The 23073-nt window shown below is 38.4% G+C and overlaps 1 non-coding gene and 1 pseudogene across 1 annotated transcript; one reads left to right on the forward strand and one right to left on the reverse strand.

The window, feature by feature from the left end:
* Nucleotides 1-4512: 4512 nt before the first annotated feature.
* On the forward strand, nucleotides 4513-17316 carry LOC122031520 (annotated as a pseudogene).
* A 983-nt stretch (nucleotides 17317-18299) lies between these two features.
* LOC122033034 lies at nucleotides 18300-18460 on the reverse strand. The gene has a single exon (XR_006126316.1). It is a non-coding gene; the product is annotated as a U1 spliceosomal RNA (small nuclear RNA).
* Nucleotides 18461-23073: the final 4613 nt, after the last annotated feature.

A 23073-nucleotide genomic window follows, 5' to 3' on the forward strand; every position in this document is an offset into this window, starting at 1 on the left:
GGCGTCTATAAACTCTCCGAGCGGAAGACCGACGAGCCCCGTCGTTAAAAATCGAGAGCCGCGCCGACCGGCTATAAATAACCGCGCCGACGAGCTCCGTCGTTAAAGATCGAGAGCCGCGCCGACCGGCTATAAATAACCGCGCCGTCGAGCACCGACGTTAAAGATCCAGAGACGAGCCGGCGTCTATAAACTCTCCGAGCGGAAGACCGACGAGCTCCGTCGTTAAAAATCGAGAGCCGCGCCGACCGGCTATAAATATCCGCGCCGTCGAGATCCGACGTTAAAGATCGAGAGACGAGCCGGCGTCTATAAACTCTCCGAGCGGAAGACCGACGAGCCCCGTCGTTAAAAATCGAGAGCCCCGCCGACTGGCTATAAATATCCGCGCCGTCGAGATCCGACGTTAAAAATCGAGAACCGCGCCGATTGTCTATAAACATCCGCGCGACGAGCATTCGCAAAAACTAAATTGTTTAAGTCCGATCGGCCGTCGGTTTGCCAATACTTCGCATTCAAACAGTATAGCCAAGTGCTAAACGATTTCGAGGAAAACGAGTCAATTGATCAACCTGATCGGTCGTCTAGTGGGGAACACGTGGAGCTTAACTGATTCTACGAATAAGCACCAAACAGACAAAAAACGGCAATGAAGGGCAAACAAAAATACAAGCAAAGGAGCACAACTAGGCCGAACGGCACGTACAGAAATTTTACATCCGCAAAACGGATGAAATACAGAAAGTACTTGGAAGAACTCGTCTCACTCCGGGTCCTCAAAATTAAAAAAGGCGTCCGGGATATCGTCAATCATAGCCGCCAGATCTGAAGAGGGAATGCTCAGGTCAGCAGGAAGATGCCCACCTTTCTTCAGGTACGCCACGGTGACCTTGACCGCCTCGGCGAAAGTTGAGGAGACGTTGCCACCAAATTTTGCGTTGAACCGCTCCGAGCGGAGGTATTCTTGGCGCGCTGCTGCTAGGCGACTCGGCTCCCCTTCCTTGTACTTTCTGAAAGCCGCTCGGGAGGCAATTAGCGAGTCCTGGAGAACTTTCTGGTCCACCTCCGCTTTAGTGCGTTCAGCGGAGCGCCCATCCCGTTCGGCAGCTAGTTGGGCTTCCAGATTCTTAGATTGCTGATCTAGGGCTCGGACTTCAACTTTCATCTTGTCCAGATCAGCAATTGGCCGTTTCTTCCGGCTGCTGGCGCGCTTCACATCTGCGTCGCGTGTCTTCACCAGGCCTTCAAGTCGAGCCACCTCTGTAGCCAGGTCGGCGGCCTTCTTCTGTTCGGCCTCACGGGCTTGTTTCTCCCGCTCGGCCGATGGACCCCCCGACACTTGGAGTTTCTCCAGGAGATCCTCCAGCTCGGCTAGCCGATGGCTAGTGGCGATTTGCTCCGCCCAATGCTGTGAAGAAAATAACAAAGTTAGGAACTGAACAGTAGCATGGCACAGGAAGAAAAATGAACCTACCTGAGTGGCTTGCTGCATATGGTTATCGCCGAGCTGCTTGGGCGTCATGAGGGCCACCCGAATCTGGGCGTCCTCGAAAAGCTTGGCGAGCGGACCCGTCAAGGTTATTTCATGAACGGGGCTTGATGGCCGATCGGCAGACAGTAAATATTCCTCCGATGGGAATCGAAGGGTAGTCTTGACGATCGGGTGGCCGGCCGGCACTTCCTCAGCCGCAGTCGCCTGGCCCGAGGACTCCCCTATGGTTGAAGTCTCGCCCAACCGTCGTAAGCGACGACGAGTCAGTGGAGGAGAGCCAGAGGGCTGTGCGGTGGGCGAGGCCACGGGGATCCTGATCTGCGACGGCGTGCGACTGGGCGAAGCAACCTCGATCGGCGCCTGGGGTTCGCCTTCTTGGGTCGGCGGGAGGCTGGGGTCTCTACGACGTTTCCGCCGAACTTCCCGTGGTGAAGCCCCGGCCTGGGGAACTCCCAGCTCGGCTGGGGCAGAGGAAACAGGATCCGCCTCAACCTCTGTTGAAACGGATGGAGTAGCTTCTGTTTCAGGGGCGGACTGCGTCCCCCCTCTCCTGTAGCTGCCGGGCGGCTGGGGATTAGACCCCGCTCGGCGAGTTCTTTTTTGGTAGCCGCCTCAATCTCCACGGCCTTCAACTTCAGATGATCGGTGGCCTTGGAGCGCCACATGACTTCAGCTGTAATGGAAGAAATTAAAATCAGTTAGACAAAAAAGGCGAAGAGAGTAAAAAGTCCTTACTCATGCGGTAGGGGAGATTGGCCCGAACGGGAGATAATCCGAAAATATACAACACCCCCTTGAGAAGCAACTGGTCGATTTTGTACCGCTGACCGGACAACCAGTTCGCCGCATGAAGGTAGGCCGGATTGCTTCTGAATTTGCCGAGCTCCGGCTGGGTCGGCACAGCGGCCTGCCATTTGGTTCTGAATGCTGGCCGCTCGGGAAGTCGTATGTAGAAGAAGAACTCCTTCTAGTGCTTGTTAGAGGTCGGCATATTATCAAAAAATTTAAAGCCTATTCTACTTTGGAAAATGAAAGTGCCCAGCTCGGATTGTTTGGGGTAGAAGAAGAAGTGGAATATTTTGGGGTCAAGTGGGATACTGTGCGGCTTAAAGAGGACAACCACCCCGCTCAGCAACCTAAAGGAGTTCGGCAGAAGTTGGTCGAGCGGGATGCGGAAATAATTACAAACCTCCAAAATAAAGGGATGGGTAGGAAATCTAAGGCCGCCCTGGAATTGGTCCAGAAAAAAACAAATGGTACCGATCGGCGGGTTATGGGGCCGGTCGGCCGGGTCGGCTATAACTATTTCATGGTCATCAGGGATCCCATACGTCCGAACAAGACGACGAGCGCCCTCTTCATCAAACCGACTCTCCATGGTCATGTACCAAGGGCCATGAACATCCACAGTGGGTACGGAAGTGCTTGCCATGACTGAAGTATCAAGAAAAAGAAAGAAGGAAGCCGAAGGAAACTCGGAAACGGAGGACAGATAAGAGTTCGCAAGCAAGGGAACGAAAGGAGTTCCACGCGAAAGGGAAAGGCCGAACGAAAGGAAGGGAGAAGCTTACTGAGGAAAGGTGAACGGAGAAGATCACCAGAAAGCCGAAAACCACCGAGAGGCGAGAGCTAGGACAACCGGAATGAAGCAGCCGCGGGCACCTTCGACGGAGGATGAGCGATGAAACAGAGAAATGCGGCGTAAGGGCGGAGACGAAGGCTTTATGCGAACGAGGCTGGTCGACCTCGTCCGTCGGATGCAGGTCACGAGAGACGAGGTCATCATCTAACCGTCCATTTCAAAGTAACCGCGTCCCATCGTACGGATCATCACCGCCACACAAGAAGAGCCACGTGGCGCTCTGTCACCAGGCGCAATTAATGCGCCCATACCGCGTATGCTTCGACTTAATGAAAAGGATTTGCATGATTTTCGAGAAGATTTAGACAAGCAAACATCCACGCTGGACGCCAAGACATCCAGAACGAAGAGCCGAGCGGATGATGAGTTATGAGGGCCGAACGGCTCTAGGTATATCATAAGCGACAGTAAGGCGACGACCGCCCGTTCGGACACATAGTCCAGTCAGTCGGACTCATTGCCTCCTTCGACTAGACTTGAAGAGGAGGCAAGTGATCCGGCAGTAAGAATGGGGGACCCCATTTAGCAGTCAACGCCGCGAGGAGGGACAAAGGCCTTGGCCGAGCGGATAAGGAGGGCGACAACCAGCTGAAGCTTCCGAGCGGAAGCAATACACCCCGCCGGAGTCGGGGTTCCGATGCTCATGATGAACAATAGGAAAGGCCGAGCAGAGGGCCTGCTCGGCCGAAGGAATAAAACATCAACGCTGCGAACAGTCCAGAGAGCACATGACCAGGAAGCTCCCGCGCGGATCAGAACACCCGATCGGCTGGACGCGAGGAAACTGCCGACCGGTCGGACGATCGACGGGGAGTAAGAAAAGGCAAGGATAGAAACATCTTCTGACAGCAGATGATATGCAGGATCTTAGGACATGCGCTCACTGTCCCATCAAAGACGCGCTCACTGTCCCATCAAAGACGTGCTCACTGTCTCATCAAAGACGTGCTCGTACTGTAGCAATAAGGAGTCAGGCAAGCTCCTCTGACAAGCCCATACTGGGTATGGGTTGAGGACACGTGTGTGTGCCTCGGTATATGTACATCAGCCTCCTCAGAAGTCTATATAAGGCCTCCACTTCTTCAACCGGAGGTACGCGAGTCTTCATCCGGCAACCACTTTCATCTATTACTTCGCCTGACTTGAGCGTCGGAGGGTCGTCGCCGGGACACCCCTCCCGGCTCGGTTTTGTTGCAGGTTCGCCGGAGCACTCGAGGATCGAGCAGGGAGTGTCACGTCCCCAGCGTTCGTTGACCCCTGGTTCGGACAGGATCATCTATCATGAATTAATCTCATTCTCTGAATTAATATTCTTAAATAGTAGAGCAATATATCTTAATATTGTTTGCTCCTTTCGTTGGATATACATGACATGACTATGGTATTGGTACTGCATCCTCTATCAAGTTTTGAGAATAAAAGAAAGAGCTATTATACTATCGGGTGAACTGTACTATTTGAGATCGATATTAAATATATACCTATCGAGCCCATCAAGAGAGGCGCTTATGGCGTCATATGTTCGTAGATCAATCGTGAAACAAAAGAGAAAGTTGCTATCAAAAAGATAAACAACACCTTCGAAAATCCCATCCGTTCATTAAGGATTCTGAGGGAGATCAAGCTTTTGAGACCACTGAAGCATGATAATATCATCGCATTGAAGGACGTCATGGTACCTCCCAACATGAATTCATTCAAAGACGTTTACCTTGTCTTTGAACTTATGGATACGGAATTGTATGATATCATCCAATCACCTCAGCCACTTTCTGATTTCCAATGTCGATACTTCCTTTTTCAGGTATGCATTCACTATGAAAATATTAATTGAAAAAAAGACTATATATATATATATATATATATATATATATATATATATATATATAGAATGTTAGCCTGCGGTGCATTTCTTGCGGTTTTGGTGCGGTTGCCTTCCTGATCGGTCTGGTGACCGATCAGGGAACCTCCTGATCGGTCTGCAGACCGATCAGATCATTTTTTGATCGGTCTACAGACCGATCAGGAGTTTCCCTGATCGGTCAGGAGGTTCCCTGACCGATCAGGAGTTTCCCTGATCGGTCTGTAGACCGATCAGGAGGTTCCCTGATATACGTGGACTAAACCGCACCGATGCCTCAGCATAAGCACCGCAGGCTAACATTTCTGTATATATATATATATATATATATATATATATATATATATAGAAGAATTTATTATCAACAATATAATCAATAACAATGAATTAATTTTCTTAATGCAGTTGCTTCGAGGACTGAAATATCTAAAAGAGATATAACAGAATTATCCAAATTGACCGGATCAAATTACCAAATCAAATCATATTAGTATTTGGCTTATTCAAATAATTCTGTTATAATTATTCTCAGAATTATTCTAATAATTCTGTTATAATTATTCTCAGAATTATTCTTAGAATAATTCTGTTATTTATTAATTAGTTATTTGACCAAGTACTTTTGAACATTATATATATTGTATTGTCCTTAGGGCAAATATCAATGAACAATAGATTTTATTGTTCTCATCTTATTCCTTCCTCTCTCTCTCTATTATTCTTTTTACATGGTATCAGAGTCATCTCTCTTTTTTTATCTTCCCTCAACTTCTTGGGGCGGAGATCGTATAAACGGCAAATTTTTAAATTTTTCCCTTAAGCCTCTTTTTTCTCCTACGTGTTTTAATTTTCTTATTCTTCTCTATTTTTCAGAACAAACGAAAAATACTTATTTTCTTCCGTTGCCAACCCCTTTGCTTCTCTTTCCTCTTCCGATCCTTAATCTCTCTTTTTTTTTTTCCACTACCACCGAACAAGTTATTTTTTACTTTAGATGTCAAATACTCGACGACATCAAAGAGGACAAAAGCAAAATCCAGACCGATGTCAAATTTGTCACATCGTTGGTCATACTGGAAATATATGCCCTAAAAGACTTGATTGGTCTAGGGTAAAATGTCAAATTTGTCTTGGAATTGGACATTTTGGTATTCAATGTCCTAGTCCATTTGATTCAAATTTCATTGGTGGTCCTACAGCCTCAAGACAATCATCTATTTCACAAGTATATCCTAAAGTTCTTTCGTCTGTGCCTACTTGTGGTAAAAACCCAGAGTTCTCATCTACTGATTGGTATATTGACACTGGAGCAACTCATCATGTCACATCAGATTATAATATCCTTACAGACGTAATGCCATATTATGGCTCAGATACGGTGTAAGTAGGCGATGGTTCAGGTTTGCAAATTGCTAATCTTGGAAACACATATGTTCATTTATCTAATCGAACTTTTCACATGCGCAATGTCTTTCATGTTCCATCTATCACTAAAAATTTACTTTCTACACGCCAATTTTGTCTTGATAACAATGTCATTTTTGAATTTCATCATAATCATTATCTTATAATGGATAGAGGAACAAATGCTATTGTGTTTTATGGGAGAATCAAAAATGGCCTCTATTGTCTTCAGAGTTCTTCAATCAAAGCTTTTGTTGGTGAACGCACAAATAAACCAGCTTGGCATGCTCGACTTGGTCATCCTTCCCTTCGTATTGTTCAGTCAATCATCAATAGGTATGGTTTACCTACTTCTATTACCTCCTCTCCATCTTATTCATGTAGGGCCTGCATGGAATCTAAAAGTCATAAGCTACCTTTCTCTTTATCTGATCATGTTTCTAATTTTCCACTTGAAATAATCCATTCTGATGTTTGGGGCCCTGCACCTATTTTGTCTAATCAAGGTTTCCAATATTATGTTACATTCATTGATCATTTTAGTAAATATACTTGGCTTTATCCTATGAGAAGGAAATATGATTTATTTGATATATTTTGTAATTTTCAAATTCAAGTTGAACGATCTTTTAATCGTAAAATACTCTCTTTTCATTCTGATTGGGGAAGTGAATATCAAGCTCTCCATCGTCATTTTGTCTCTTGTGGAATTGTTCATCGAGTTTCTTGTCCTCACACTCCAGAACAAAATGGCTCTGCTGAGAGGAAACATAGACATATAATTGAAACTACCTTAGCTCTTCTTCATCATGCATCAGTTCCGCGCAAATTTTGGGATGAAGCTGTTAGCACTGCAGTATATCTCATAAATCGACTTCCTACACCATTGCTCAATCATAAATATCCTTTTGAAAAACTTTATAAGCAAACCCCTGATTACACTTTCCTTCGAATTTTTGGTTGTGCATGTTATCCATGGTTACGCCCCTATTCTAAACACAAACTTGACTCTCATTCACTACAATGTGTTTTTCTTGGTTATAGCAATTTGCACCATGGTTATCGTTGCTTGCATATACCAACAGGACGAATTTATATTTCACGACATGTTACTTTTGATGAGTCTTTATTCCCTTTTTCGGTAGCTTCTTCAATCTCTCCTCCAGATACAAGTGGCACCTTCTTAATGCCACCTAATATTATCAGAAGTGATGGAATTCTAGGTCCTGGTCCGGAGCTCTCTAATAACTCTCCTATACCATCAGAATCACCTCCGGTTGCTGCTCCAATCTTAGAAGTCTCGCCGATCGAAGATAATATGCTCTCTGGTTCCTCGGATAATGCAAGTCCGTCATCTACATCACCATGTCAGCCTACTTCCTCGTCGTCATCAACAAGTGATTCAGATGATAATGCTCCTCGTCGCATGCTTCCCATTAGTGATATTTATGAGCGTTGCCCACCAAATGCAACTCGATATCCCCTTCCACGAGCTCTAGTGGTTTCTTCCAAATCTATTGAACCAACCTGTTTTACACAAGCAAACAAGGATCCAAACTGGCGTAGTGCAATGGCTACAGAATTTGATGCACTTCTTCGCAATGGAACATGGACTCTAGTTCCGCGCACTCCCTCAATGAATGTTGTGGGCTCTAAATGGGTATTCCGTCTTAAGCATCGAGATGATGGTTCTCTTGAAAGATACAAAGCTCGACTTGTAGCTAAAGGATTTAGTCAACGACCAGGTAATTCCAGTCATCAAAATTACATCTGTCAGACTATTATTATCAATAGCTGTTAGTTCTAATTGGCTTGTACGACAATTGGATATTTCAAATGCATTTCTCCATGGTCATCTTGAGGAAACTATATTTATGGAGCAACCACCTGGTTTCATTCATCCACAATTTCCATCTCATGTTTGCCAACTCAAGAAATCCTTATATGGTCTTCGACAAGCTCCTCGTGTATGGTTTCATCGACTATCTAAATGGTTACAAGCTCAAGGATTTTCTGGATCAAAGACTGACTCGTCTCTATTTCACAAATATAATGATGAAAATATGATATTTTTTCTTATTTATGTGGATGACATTCTGATAACTGGCAATGATCACAAGGGTATCACAACTTTATTAAGTCTTCTCAATCAAGAATTTCCTACTAGAGATTTGGGTATTGCTCGTTTTTTTCTTGGTATTGAGCTTATTCCACATGAGGATGACTATCTTCTCTCTCAGAGCAAATACATTACTGGACTTCTTCAAAAAGCCAAAATGGATGGAGCACGTCCGGTCTCTACACCAATTGCTATAAACAACTCTCCAACTTCATCCTCTCCTGCTCTATCTACACTACAAGAAAAAAGCTAAACAACAACGCTTTTTTGGCGTTGTCGTATGTACTTAAAAAGTGATGTTGTAGATGGTGTTGTAGAAAGTCATATCAAAGACAACGCTTTAAAAGTGTTGTGGTTGGTCACAAAGACAACGCTTTTTAAGCGTTGTCTTTTCGTTCTTAAAAAGCGTTGTTATAGATGTTGTTGTAAAAATGCACATATCAAAGACAACGCTTTAAAAGCGTTGTGGTTGGTCACAAAGACAACGCTTTTTAAGCGTTGTCTATTCGTTCTTAAAAAGCGTTGTTAAAGATGCTGTTGTAAAAATGCACATATCAAAGACAACGCTTTAAAAGCGTTGTGGTTGGTCTCAAAGACATTGTTATTTAAGCGTTGTCTTTTATTACTTAAAAACGTTGTCTTTTTAAATTTATAAAAAATAGTGTTTTCTTAATTAAATAGAAAAATTATAAAAATACTCAAAATTTACATATAATTGAATATCCACAACCACAATCATTTTTATAATAAGACTATTTAACAAATAAATAAAACTTTATATTATACAAACAAAATGTATACATATTGATCCACAAATTAAATTTGTATCATACAAGTTATCCTTAACTTCATGACAATAATTTTTCAAACACACAAGTTTTACAAAACCTCATCATTGACTAACCGCTGTTGTTGGTGTCCATCGCATGGAATTGCTTCTTTAAGTCCAGCAATCTCTTCTTCTGAAAGGCTTTCAGCTATCACTCTTAGAGCCATCTTCTTCAACTTGTCATCAACACACCTGGGGTTGTAGGCAATCAAGAAATTTTGTATGAAAACTTTCATACATGTAAATCTCGTACTAAATAATATGTCAATGTTATATATACATGTAATTCATACCGTAAGTGTGTTTATATCGTAACTGACAAGTTTTCTTTAGGGCCAACTTCTACTCAAGCTCTTTAAACACTGCATCAAAATAAAAAAATTGGCATTAGTTCTATGCTAAATGAAAATCATATTTAGAGGAAAAAGCGGGAGTGCTGTAGATGGATATATTAACCAAGCATATTAATGTTTGACCTGTCTTTACAAGTTCTAAGCATATATATTAACCAAGCATATAACCTAAGAGGAATAAGTTACAAAATGCTACTTGATGTTTGACCTGTCTTTATTGGATTTTACGGCCCCGGTCTTCTTGTAGCCAGGCACAATGTAATACTTGATGTTGACTCTACCTTTGCAGTTGTTTCGGCTTGAGGAGTGGCAAAGAATGGTGGAGTAGAGGATGGATTTCAGGTATTCATCCGTGCCATCGAGGAAATGACTCCAGTAGGTGACTAGCATGTTGACCAGGGCATGCTTGGAGAAGATGACTTGTTTCAGAAGCTTTTTAGATCAAAGATACGAAGTGCATTGTTATAAAACTAGATGCACGAACACTTGCTTATACGGTTCTTGAAATAAAATACATTCGTAACCGTCACTAGCCCAAGCTCAATAAGAAAAATTCACGGTAAATGTGCATAGTATACCTCAGATACTGCAGATGATAGGGAAGGCCAGAAGACAGTTTGACGCAAATATTGAGATTGCCCAAGCCAATCCATGGTACTAATCCTGACAGCTCCTCCAAATCGCACTGACTTGATTGTGTCCACCCATCCTTGTTCATCAGCTTGGAACCTTTGAAATGAAAGCTGCATTGGGTACATGGAAAAAACAACAAAAAGGGAGGATAAATGATAGCCACCAACCTAATTGTTCACAAATATCTGTATAAGTTATTAAGGGTGTTCATAGAAGTTGATCCTTTAGCCGTGTCTATTAGATGGTCAAATCTAGGCGCCAACTCAAAAATGTTGGCGTCCAAGTGTTAGTGTTCAACTACTTCTGATTTTCTTCATCTTTGAATTGTTAAATACATAGGGTATTTATAGGAATACTCAAGATGTATCTAAATAAATACATGAACCAATATTAAATGACATACATTCATCATCCGAAGAGTCATTCATGAATCCTCTAATATTCATGCTCCAGATGACCATACATTAGATTATAAGTCCAATTAATTTGATTGCAAGGTTGTAAACAGTCCTTGAGGGCTATTGATAGTGATTCCAGTACGTACTGGAAAATAATGGAACAAACCTATGAAACAACTATCAAGGGATTCACTTCAACTTTCCTAAACCAAAGAAGAAATAGATGGATTACAAAAGAAAACAATTTGCACCATCAAACTGAAACTTATAATAAGCCTTAATAAATTAATGAAAAAAGAATTGTTTAGAAGTTCACTGAGAAACATATGAAAATACAACAAATGCAACTGCAAAAAAAAAATAAAAAACTAGTATCCAATTAACTTTTTTTATACTTTCAGATCAAAAGGTCAAATTTATATACTTTGGTTCATGTTCAAGCAAGAGGATAACAATCTCATCGACGATTAGTATTTCCTTTTAATATAGAACACTAAAAAGAAGGAATATCAATGATGAAACAAACCTGAAAATGCGAGCTACTGAGGCAGCGAGCAATCTGCTTGAACAAGGTAATCATGCAGCGTTGGAACTCTGTCGTGAGCATCAAAGACCAAATATTACCAAATATTAAGATCACTGACAAACCAAATAATACCTTATTTTTAACAGCTATCTAGAGGATCTGGCTTTTTGACTTGAAGTTGGTTCAAAGAAGACAAATCAAATATACAAATACTAAGATGAAAGCATAATGAAGTAGTTAACTTTTTCTACTTTACCTGATTATAAGATCTACAGCTTCTTGCTCAATATTTTGCTGCACGAGTAATTATTAGAAAAACAAACCCAATAGTGGAACAAAAGCTAGATAAAGAAACTAGATAATTTACACTGACAGAACTTTACAGAATAACATATAATACAGTGCTTTGTACTTGCATATTAATCCAGAAAACATCCTTTCACCTAAGTGACAATTTTTCCAAAACATCATCATTCACAAAACATCATCATTCACTAAAAATTTTCACAAGTTTTTAAACTTCAGTGACAACTTTTCTTTGGGGTCAACTGCTCAAGGTCGATCTGGTAACTATGCACTGCATCAAAAAAATTGGCATTAACTATGATTCCACCAAAAAACACCCCCATTCCATGAACTTAAATCTAAATAGAATTATGGCAACTATCATTCCATACCTCTTCATAAATATGATCTTGTATGCACTCCTCCAACTCGGACCGAACCCTAACAATTTGTTCACGAGAGTACCCTATTTTTGTGAACTGTGAGCATACACAATTTATGTTAATGGAAAAATAATCAACACTGATCACTTTACAATTTTAAATAGTTTATGTCAAATAATTTGAGATAAGCTAAATAATGTTACTATTGATTGCAGTGAATCTCTCTCAATAGTCTCAACTTCTTCAATAATTTCTCTCATAAATCGCATCACAAAAAAACCACATTGTTTCGCATCCGGTTGTTGAGGAGCCTATATATAGTAATTAGAGTCAAATTGTTAATGAAAATTATACACATTACAATATATGTTAAACAAAAGTACACATACCTTAACTACTTCCCACTTAACATTTTTCCTACCTTTCCTTCCCTTGGTTGAATTAAACAATTTTAAGGCCCTTCATACGTTAAGAATATTTGTTAAATAAGATTTTTATTATAATAAATATTTACTAAAAGAAATCTGAACTCACATTTCCATTACGTATTTTGAATCATCATCGCGAATGCGGCAACTTAGGGAATCCAACAAGTAAATAGCATCCTTGTAAGGTTCAATAACACTAAGATTCCAATGGAAACTAGGCAAATACATAGGATTAGATCATAAAATTGAATAAATTATCGAAAGGAAGCAATTGAAAGTGATGTTTTACTTCTTGCTTACCCGACATTACATGGCACTAACACTAGTTGATCTGTTGATGCACTTGTCAGCTTATCTGCTAAAAGAGTTGCCCTTTGATTCAGGGTTTCAAGCTTAACTGATTTGTCTTGTGCCGTTTTTGCCAGATATGGGAGTTTGTGAGGATTCATAAATCTGAATTTCTTTGTCTTGGTATCTTTCACCATCTTTTTATACAGACACCTATCATTGCAAAGAAAAAAATATTTAGATACTAAATAATAAAATTTAGATACAAAACACTCATAATAAGTTGGAAAAAATAATGATCACTCATAACACTAAGTTATGGCTGATGATAGTAACATCCATACATGAGAACTTACTATGAACAGTCTTGCATATTAAACATACCAGAAATGTATACATGCAAATTCTTTTATTTCTTGAGGACAAGCACATTTAAGATACTTAAAAATATACAAGAAAAAAGATATGAGCAAAGTACTTCCTGTCTAGAAGAACAAATGGCAGAAGGCAAACATTAAGGGCCGGTTGAAAATGAATGAGCTATATTTATGTAAAGTGTACCACATCAATTGATATTAGTAAACCTCTCAATAGAAATGATGAACTATTAACTTAATGAGAATAACATGGTATGAGAAAATTACTAGAAGTTGAATTTTTCAAGAGTAAACTTGTTCACACAACAATATTAGTAAACTTCTTGCAGTTCAAATCAGGGATTTTCTGTCTTGCTAGATATTAGAATTTCCCAGCAAACATAAAGCAATGCAGTAATTTCCCAGCATAAGTAAAGCAATGCAGTTGCAACTGAGAAAATAATATTTAGATACAAAATAATAAAATTTAGATACAAAACAATCATGTGGATTAAAAAATAATGATCACTCATAATAAGTTGGTGAAATTGTAACAATAAACCATAATAAGTTGCTAAAATTGGGAAGCAAACATGTGATGAAAAAGTTGCTGAAATTGCTTAAATAAACTTACTTACCATATGTAGGCAACGATCAAATTTCCTGAAATTGACTCCAAATGATACAAAGAATTGATGTCCTCAAGGTCAAGAAAAAGTTCACAATCTTCATCAAACACTTCATTATCTAAGCACATTGATATACATTTTCCTCCATCTAGAGCATGCTTACTGTAACAATATAACATATGTAATGCTCTTGGGACACTTGTTGACAAAGTAGGTTTTGATTTTTTTCGTTCAAACTTCTTCCTTCTAGGCTTCTAATAATTTCAAATATAAACAAGTTAGATAGCTAGGTTGAATAATAATAAAGTGGCAATATAATTAGAAATATAATAATAAAGTGACAATATAATTAGAAATATAATATCTCATATACCTCATCTTGCTTCACAATCTGCTGTTCAGGCCAAGCCACAACAGTTCCTATGGCATCACCAATTACTTCACATTCACTTGGAATTGGATATGGCAAAGGAGCGGATTTGTCCACTGCTTGATCAATGGAGACTCGAATGCAATTCTTGGGAAATGGAATACCATGAAGCATTTTTTCCATGCCATTGAAACAAACAATTGTACCATATGCAGCAATATTTGAGCAAGATTCCAATGTCAATGCAACTGATTGACCCTAAAATATTAAAAAAAACATGTTGATTATATTTAGTTTATAATGCTATAATAATAATGAATATCACTATAACTTGTATTTTACCTGTAAAACTTCGTCTTTACCCACAATCATACGTCATCTTTTCAATATTCTTCTGATGAAACTTCACCGAGCAACTGCCTTTGTCATCAATTGAATTGTCCCACCCACCCCTTTTATGCATTAATGCTTCAAGTTTTTGGATGCGTACATCTTGTTCTAAAAATTGAATCTTCGCCTCCATCAGCTCCCTTTTATGCTCAATGATTATATCTAGGGTAACATCATATTTCTTCCTTGTTCTACCAACATTGAAATAGATTGTTGGGTTGATATGACCTCCGATACCCCGGACACGCCTGAATATTCCTGAGTTTCAAGTGCCTTGGTAAGAATATCCTCTTTTGCTCCTTCGCATTGCAACTTACCCTCCCTCTTTTGCTGTATATATTCATCCTGTAATGCAACATTAAAAAGAATTATCAGTACTTTACCAAGGATAATTACCAAGGATATGCAATATTGGTTTAAAAAATACTGATGTCCAGGCCGGTTCTTCCCGTGATAGCTCAAGTCAAGTGCTTAGTAAGTCATATTGAACAAATATGAAGTTGACTTTGAAATATTTTTTCCTTTTTTGGCATTCAATCATATATTTACTTCTGCATAGTTCTAAAAAAGGCACATATTTGATTGAGCAATTGACTACAAGTTTAATAAAATGACAAAATTTTAATAAATTTTCACTACACAAACCCATAAAGAGAGGACCACCACATAATTGAAGCTAATTGTCTGGAGTTGCAGGAAAGAATAATCAAAAGTAAAGTTGTTCCCAACCTCTCAAGTTCCGATTCATGAATCTTATGCTTTAATTCAAACTAAAACAGCACAAAGAGAATGCTCAAGGAGACAAGGAGCTTTATTTGTCACCAATCAAGTGGGAAAACATAATAGAAGCTTCAGAGCAGTGGTCTGGGGAACAACTTTACTGGCCCTTGGGTTACTGAAGCTTACAAATTGCTTACTGCCAAGAACGTTTCAAACCTGGTTGATTTATCTGCATCTGTTCTATAGAAACTCTAGCTATCACCTCTAAGTTCTCAATGCATTCACCATTAATTGATTGCAGCAAAAGGAAACCACTGCATGTAATAGACTTTTCGACTTGATCTCTTCTCCAAGTAAGAACATTTCAAACCTAGATACCTAGTAAATCCACATCTGTTCTATATAAACCCGTCACCTCTAAGCTCTCAATGCATTCATTCACCATTTACTTCCTCAATACATGCTCTAGTACTGAGAATTCAAGCTATGCAAGGAATGGCTGTTAAACTCCTCATTGCACTGCTTGCCTTGGCTTCCTCACGCAAAGGGTAAGCTAATCCACAAATTTATCGAAGTATTGTTGGGACCTTACAATATGTCACTATCACACGCCCTGATATTACTTTTGCGGTAAATCGTGCTTGTCAATTCATGCATGCTCCAACTGAACAAAATTGGGATAATGTAAAAAGAATACTTCGCTATCTCAAAGGTACTATTCTACATAGTCTTCTTTTATATCGACAATCATCTCGAGATTTACATGCATATAGTGATGCGGATTGGGCAAGTTCTCCTGAAGATAGATGCTCTACTAGTGGATATGCAATATTTCTTGGACGAAATCTTATCTCATGGAATTCGAAAAAGCAACCTACGGTATCTCGTTCAAGCACTGAGGCAGAATATAAAGCTATAGCAAATACAACATCAGAAATTATTTGGCTTCAATCACTTCTCTCCGAACTTCATCTTGCATCAAATATTGCACCAAAAATTTGGTGCAACAATATTGGAGCAACATATCTCACAGCAAATCCAGTCTTTCATGCTCGTACAAAACATGTGGAAATTGATTTTCATTTTGTTCGTGAACGTGTGGCAACTCAGCAGTTATCCGTCTCTTATATTTCTACTGAAGATCAAATCGCTGATATCTTTACCAAGCCACTATCCAGACAACGCTTCAACAAGTTAGCAAGCAAACTCAACGTCAGAGATCTCCCGTTGAGTTTGTCGGGGGGTAAAAGAGATATAACAGAATTATCCAAATTGACCGGATCAAATTACCAAATCAAATCATATTAGTATTTGGCTTATTCAAATAATTCTGTTATAATTATTCTCAGAATTATTCTAATAATTCTGTTATAATTATTCTCAGAATTATTTTTAGAATAATTATGTTATTTATTAATTAGTTATTTGACCAAGTACTTTTGAACATTATATATATTGTATTGTCCTTAGGGCAAATATCAATGAACAATAGATTTTATTATTCTCATCTTATTCCTTCCTCTCTCTCTCTATTCTTCTTTTTACAGTATCTTCACTCGGCCAACGTAATTCACAGAGACTCGAAGCCAAAGAACCTTTTTATCAATGGCATCGATTACAAGCTTAAGATCGGTGATTTCGGACTGGCTCGCTCCATGACTCGGAGTGGCCGAGGAATGAGTTCATATATTGCTACTCAATGGTATCGAGCACCTGCTCGTTTGCTCAGATAGATACGATACTTCCATTGATATGTGGTATGCCGATTGCATTCTAGCTGAGCTACTTGGGCGCAGACCTCTCTTTCGCGGCACCGATGATATCAACCAGCTCGAGTGCATTGTCAATGTTCTTGGAGTTAAGGGCGATGGTGATCTCAATTTCGTTGGCAATGAACATGCTCGCAAGTACATCAAGTCACTGCCACAGAGTTTAGGCGTTCCTTTCGCTAGCATATACCCCCATGCCAATCCCTTGGCCATCAACTTGATGAAGATGTTAGTTTTTCATCCATCAAAGAGAATCAATGTCACTAGGCACTGCAGCATCCTTATACGACTTCATTTTACGACCCCTTGTTTGATCATGTTGTCGATGGCCCCGTCGATCTTGGTTTTGATGATGATGTCGAGGAAGACACGATCAAAGAGATGATGTGGGAGGAGATGCTTTTCTATCACCAAGAAGGAGAAGTTGCTTCCAGAGCCTAAAGATTCTGAGCAAGTCTTCATACAAAACATTAGACTGTGTTATGAGTATTTAGCACAGACCTTGATGCTTTGTTTCCTTGCCGTGACGTAACCTTGAAAATAGTCTTGAATGTGTTTTTTTTTTTTTTTTAATGTTAATTGATTGAACATGTAAAGGTTTGATGCTCAATTAGTAATTGATAAACTGTTGTCTTTTGCGTAAATGACAAATCTTAATTATGCGTCATAATATGTGAAACATTATCAGTTAAATGATTAATTATGCTTCGTAATATGTTAAATATTATCAATCTTAATTAAGCTTCATGATATGGGAAACAAATCTCAATTTCTCCTTCATCTTTATTTCCAAAGGTTCATTTTAATGGTCGTATCCTCTTTTATGCTAGAGCTATGATTTTAAATTGTGTTTAGTAAAGTAAATTCAGCTTAGCACATAAAATCGCATATCAACAGCGGCAGTGAATGATAACATACGAACAGGACAATAAACAATAAATGTAGGACTGAAAATACCAAACTTTGCATTAGCTTACCATTGATGTTAAAGGAGCCTTTGTTTTAGGTTCTATGACTATTACATCTATGTGACAAGCAAATAGATTAAGCATAAAAATATGAATAAAAATAACTAAGTCCTTCATTCTAAAAGAAAAAAATAAAATAAACTTTAGACAATGAACCAATTTATTTCACCTGGCCAATTAATTTTTGAAAGGTATACGTCCTATTTACATCAATTGAGTTCATCTCCCTCATCAACCGGCTTGCACACTGAACAAACTCCAAGCCGGTTGATTCATTTACAACCTTACATATACAAAACCATATCCAATACCTCATTAAAGCACTGCTAACATTTTATTTTAAAATACGAACGATACGAAAATCATGGGGCAGCGCACGAAAAACTTTCAGTATTCTTAAAATAAAAAGATATTAATTATACAAAGGGCAGAATTAAACTAAATTTTTTTTTATTGGCAGGGACCGCGCACGCGCGTATCCCCTCTGTCACAAATTATGACGTCCACTCTCCCACTTGGGGAGATGGTAAACCAACGCCCCTCCAAAGTGCAATGGAGGCCGTTGGTTTAGGCCACGAGCCTTCTTGATCGCCCGTCGACCCCGTCCAGGTAAGTATGATCCACTGTCGCACACAGCTCGTATCTTATACCCGTCTGTCTGCTCTCTCTCTATTCCACTCCGAGATGTGGGACTAAAACCCATGTATTTGGCTAATCCCTCCCTTCCCCTTTGAAGCGGACAACAGAACTCCCTCCAGGTCGGTTGCGAACCATAGCAGAATCGAGCTTCGACTTTCAACTCTGCCTTCCTTCTCTCAATTTTGATCATCATCGCAGTTGTTCAATAGCTGTTCGAATTCAGCAACGTGCTCACTTCACTAGCCTACATGTATTCCCCCTGCCCTTCTTTTATCTCCATGATTTTGAGAAGGTTGCCTTTGTTTACTTGAAACGGACAACAATGCTCCTCTGGGTCAATTGCGAACCAAAGCATCATGGAGTTCCCATCGACAACCCTGCGTTTCTTTTTGGTTGTATTGATCATCATTGTCACTGCTGTTTCACGGTGGTTCGGCCGCAGCAATGCTCACTTCACGAATCAGCAAATTCCACCTTTCGTGAACCAGGATGTTCCACCTTTCGTTGCTGAGTTCATATGGAGAGGGATCAATGGTTGTCTTGCAAGTGTGTGATTCATTTAAGGCCTATTACTCTCTTGTTGATGTGGTTTACGAGTGGAGATTCGCATGGCCTTCTAGCTAAGCTTTGTCACGTTGAGGCCATTAAATGATTGCGCAAATAGACGCTCTGTTTCTGAATAACAAATTAATTAGCCTCAAATAATTTATGGAGTAAACATGAGTACAGAGTGTAATATGTTGCGTATTCTACTTTCTAGGTCTTGTTGCAAAAATTTATGCTTGATAGAACAGAAGTTGCTTCCAGATATGCATGGTGATCGGTGAGTAGTGATCTTCTTAAACGAACTTAGTCTATTTGTGTGCCTTAGTTCACCATTGATTTTAAAGGAGCCTGTTTTTTTTACCGGTTCTATGACAATTCCGTCTCTGTAAATGACAAGCAAATAGACTACGTATACATAAACACTAAAAATATGAATAAAAATAACAAGTGATTCATCCTAAAAGAAATTAAAATTTAGACTATGAACCAGTTGTTTTCACTTGGCCGATTATTTTTTTTTTTTGAAAGGTTTATGTCCTATTTGCATCAATAGAATTTCTCTCCCTCATCAACTGGCCACAAACGGTTAAATAACACATCTTTATACTGATGAACAAATTTCTACAACCAAAGTACAATTTGATCCTTAATTAATTCTCTAGATATCTGTAGCAATTCATTATTAACCCTCATGACAAAAAAATAAAATTTAAAAGAACTCCATTTTGAAAATTATAAAATCATAGATTTGGTTGTGGGTAAATAATAAATAGAAATAAAAGGTTATAGATCTTCATAATAATGAATGAACAGAGTATTAAGTCCTAAGGATTGTGCAATTTTTTTCTCGTTTAAGAATAATAATATTATTAGATTAGTTTGATTGACTTCGATGGATATTATAATATATGCAATGTTTGATTTGGGATATTTTAGATCATCATATAGCTTTGCCATTAATATTGTGGTTACTTGGACTGATTTTTAAAGCAACAGGAGAGCATGATCTCCAAGCCTACAGTGCTCCACTTTGCTGTTTACCTACCTCAAAAGAAGAGGAAAAACCTATGAATACAAAGATTGTATTAGGAATTGATTTCCTCCACTTCTTTTCCCTTCTTTAATTTCCTTATGTTTCTTTTTTTTTGGTTGTTGTTTCAACCAAAAGTCAGGAAGGCATAGATGAGAATTCATGAAAAAATACATATTATTAATTCGTACAAACGAGTTGAAGAGGCCTTGATAAAATTTGCTAACAAAATAACTCAAGAATTTGGGATAAATGCTTTATTTGTTTATTCAATAGGATATCCCATAGGTTAATAGTTGGGTTTGGGCCGTTTGGATCTTCTGATCTATAATTCTTGGTCCCCTTTTGGTTTCTACATACTTGGATGCCGTTTTTTCTATTCACCCAAAAAACAATGAAAAATCTAAAATGTCTCAATTCTATACATAAATTATATTTTTTTACCTTTTAAATGTATTTAATGAGGTTTTTTTTTGACATCAAAGTTGAGAAAAAAAACCTCATTAAATACATTTATTAGGTTAAAAAATATTAAAAAATTATAATTTATGCACGAAATTGAGACATTTTAGATTTTCATCTTTTTGGACAAATTCACTAAATCAACAACATCCGAAGTGTGTAGGAACTAGGAGGGGACCGGGAATTAGGGACGAGGATATATGAACTGAGGTTTGGGTTAGTTGAATCTAGTTGATTGATGTTTCTCCAACTAATTTAACAATATTATAAATATAAATGTATTGATTTCATCCTTAACCAACTTGATCTTTTGATAAATAGAAAATAACTCAATCAATTATATTTAGGATTAGTTGGAATGACTAGAACAGGCGTTCCAGCACGGGAATGTCGTATGTCATGTCAAAGTTTCAGTAAATAGCATTGCTCGCTATGGGACAACTTTTTTTGGCCTGTAAAAACTTAGAGAGAATATGAGGAATATAATTTCCAGTATATTTATTACATATGAACTTCTTTATTATACACATTTACACATGTTAATTAAGGAAGAGATCCTTAATTAATTATGATTGATTACCATTATAATCTATTTCCATATATATATACACTCATGTTAATTAAGAAAGAGATCCCTAATTAATTATAATTGATTACAATCATAATTTATTTCTATATATACACTAAAACCCTCCTTTAATCTCAAGGTGGAAAATCATTGGAAAACTTGAGGTTGTAGACAAGATCTTGAAATCGCAAGGTGGATGAGATATGGTAAAAATGTCTTCAATCTGAGTTTGTGATAATATGAGAATCAACTGTAAAGTACCATGAGTGACATGATGTCGTACTAAATGATAATCAATCTCAGTATGACATTGTTATTATCACAGAATAGTGGGATAATAGAAGACAAAGAAATACTCATATCTTAAAGTAACCATCGTAGCGATAAAAGCTCAGAGGTAGTGTCTGCAAGGTCATGATATTTTGCTTTAGTACTGGAATGGAACATAACATTTTGTTTCTTGCTACACCATGAAATGAGAGATGTACTAAGAAAGAAACAATATCCAGTGGCGGATTGATGATCACTTGGGTCACCAGGCCAATCATCATCATAATACGCTCACAACTTCAAAGGAGATGAGTGAGAAAAGTGTATCCCATGAAATAAAGTTCCTCGAATATATTGTAATATGCAAAGAAACTCTTAAAAATGAATGGTACTAGGGGATGACATGAACTGACGCACAATATGAACGACATAGGCAATATCTGGCCAAGAGACAGTGAGATATATAAGACTTCCAACTAGTTGTTGATAAAATGTACCATCAATGGGAGGAGTACCATCAGTAGTGGACAAATGCTCAATGGAGTCAAATGGCATAGTAGCCATTTTTGTGTCAGTGATGCTAGCCCAAGATATGAGATTTATGGCTTACTTTTCTTGTGACAAATAATAACATTATGCATCAAAGGATACTTCAATTCCTAGAAAATAACTGCAGTTTCCAAGATTTTTCATTTCAAACTGTTGATGAAGAAAGGATTTGAGATTATTGATACAATTTGTGTCATCACTAGTGATTATCAAGTCATCAAGATATAGTAAAAGTAGAGTACTCCCTTGATCTATTTTGTGTAAGAATAAGGCCTGATCGTAAGAGCTAGACTAGAAGCTAAGATGTCTAATAGTAGAACTAAATTTGGTAAACTATGTTCGAAGAGTCTGTTTGAGACCATATAGTGTGAAGTTTACACACCTCATTACGAGGATGATTATAGCCAAGTGGAGGTTGCATATATACTTTCTCTGTTAAATCATCATCGAGAAATGTATTTTTAACATCCATTTGAAATAGTAGATCTCAACATCTATACCCTTTGTGTTCAATGCCATATCCTAGGAAATAACATAGTCGGATTCAAGGTTCTAATTTGGTGTACTCGTGAGATGGTAATAGTACAAAGCAAGCACAACCAAAGGCTTTGAGAGTATGATGATCAGGAGCTTGATTAAAAGGACGCTCAAAGGGAGAGATATTACCTATGATGGGAGAAGAGATATAATTGATGGACTTTAGGACACGAGGAAGAAATATAACGGCTCAAGCAACATTGAGGATGTGTCTGTGTTTGCATTCTACCCGACCATTTTGTTGACAAATTTTAGAGCAAGATCTTTGAATAATGATAACCCGATATGCTAGAAATTGAGTGAATTTTGAGTCTCTATAGTCCATGGCATTATCAACACACAACATTTTGATTTTAGTGGAAAACTGAGTCTGAATCATATGAGCAAAACGAATGTATATGGAGGATAATTTAGACCAATTATACATCAAATAAATCCATGTGTCACAAGAAAAATCATCAATAAATATTACATAATATTTGAAACTACCCATAGTGTCATGTGGTGTTGACCCCATATATCGGAATGAATCGTATCAAAAGAAGCTAAAGAAATAAAATCATTTGCCAAAAATGTAAGGAATGACCTTTAGATAGTTAACAGGAAATACAATCAAAAGTATCTTTCTT

Source organism: Zingiber officinale, chromosome 11A, assembly GCF_018446385.1.
Source record: "Zingiber officinale cultivar Zhangliang chromosome 11A, Zo_v1.1, whole genome shotgun sequence".
NCBI lineage: Eukaryota > Viridiplantae > Streptophyta > Magnoliopsida > Zingiberales > Zingiberaceae > Zingiber > Zingiber officinale.